Consider the following 1994-nt stretch of genomic DNA (forward strand, 5'->3'; position numbering starts at 1 on the left):
ACGGCTAAGACCATGAGCTAGTGATTTACACATGGAGCGAGGGGGCGGTGGTTAAAACCCCTGCTGTGATAAATTTTTAATTTTTTTTAATTTTTTCTTATTTTGTTTATTTTACATTATATTACTTATTTAATGTGTTTTTCGATACATTAAAGGATCCTATAAGGAAAAAAAAATTTTATTCGTGAAATTTCAAATAATGCTTAAAAACTGGTAAAATCCCGGAAAATTAGTTTATTTTTATTATATTATTTTTTTAAACTCCTTTTACAATACTTTCATGATAGTTTAACAGGTGAAATATGTTGTTCTAAGTATCAAATCAAGGGTGTCTCTTTGTGAAAGAAAGCATAATGGAATAAAAAATAAAATGGCGGAAAAAAGGATCAAATTTCAAGCCAACCTTCTTCCCTTTATTATTAAGTTATAATTTTCAAACTCGGACCGAATACAGGCCTCTATGTGCCGGACCCCTCTACCAAAGCAAAATTTTATAACCCATATAGGGGGGCCACAATGGCCCCTTAAATCTTCTGTTTAGCAAGCCGGGAGAGGGTACTTGAAGCTATGTTTTATTTATTTAATGTGTTTTTCGATACATTAAAGGATCCTATAAGGAAAAAAAATTTTATTTGGGAAATTTCAAATAATGCTTAAAAACTGGTAAAATCCCGGAAAATTAGTTTATTTTTATTATATTATTTTTTTAAACTCCTTTTACAATACTTTCATGACAGTTTAACAGGTGAAATATGTTGTTCTAAGTATAAAATCAAGGGTGTCTCTTTGTGAAAGAAAGCATAATGGAATAAAAAATAAAATAAAATAAAATGGCCTGAAAAAGGATCAAATTTCAAGCCAACCTACTTCTCTTTAATAATAAGTTATAATTTTCAAACTCGGACCGAATATAGGCCTCTATGTGCCGGACCCCTCTACCAAAGCAAAATTTTATAATCCTATTAGGGGGGCCGCAATGGCCCCTTAAGTCTTCTGTTTAGCAAGCCGGGAGAGGGTACTTGAAGTTATGTTGTAGCGCGATCCTCATATAAGCGTGGTCCAACGGCTGAGACCATGTTCTCGTGATTTCCGCATTGAGCGAGGGGGCGTTGGTTGTCCACCTGTGGTCAATTTTTAATTTTTTTTATTTTCTTCTTATTTTGTTTATTTTACATTATATTATTTATTTAATGTGTTTTTCGATACATTAAAGCAGAGGTCGCCAAAGTGGTCTATATAGACCCCCAGGGGTCCATTTAACAAAAGCAGGGGTCGATCTGAGACAGGGGGGCGAATGGGGGTCGATCCGAATCGGAAGGGTCGATTGTGGGTCGAAAAAAAGACAGTTCTCAATACGCAAATCACACATACCTAATTAAGTATGTAAAATTTGTGAATTTTTTTAATAATTGACTCAATATTAGCTTCTTTATAAAACATAAATTAATAAACGCATATTTATTGGGGTGAAACAAGTATTTATGTACCACCCCGCAGTGGCACGAACTCAGAGCAGTTTATAAGTCATAAGCATATGTGCGCTTGTCCAAATGTCACGTGTGACGAGCAGTGATATTAAAACTTTTATAGTTTTGGATAGTTAGTTATTGTTTCGATAAAACCATTCGTTTAGTTTAGATATCAATTTTAATTATCAATGCACAAAAAAGAAGGTAAGCATTAATAATATGAGTTAGTACAGCCCGAGACAAAACTATAGCACACTTTGTATTTTTTTACGAAAATTACAAAATTGACCAATTTTGACGAAAATTAAAATTGACCAATTTTGAACCCAATATAGCGAACCTTGCAAAAAAACACCAGGCACACCCATCTCATTGATCAAGAAGCAGTAAATCTTTAGTTACTTTACTTATTATATCTACTTATGCATAATTACTTATTATTTAATAATAAGGTATTTAAATTTCAATATTAATATATTTTTCATAAAACTATTGTTACACAATGTACTATTACTTTAATAAATG

This window comes from Parasteatoda tepidariorum, chromosome 3 (assembly GCF_043381705.1).
Source record: "Parasteatoda tepidariorum isolate YZ-2023 chromosome 3, CAS_Ptep_4.0, whole genome shotgun sequence".
Taxonomy (NCBI): Eukaryota; Metazoa; Arthropoda; class Arachnida; order Araneae; family Theridiidae; genus Parasteatoda; species Parasteatoda tepidariorum.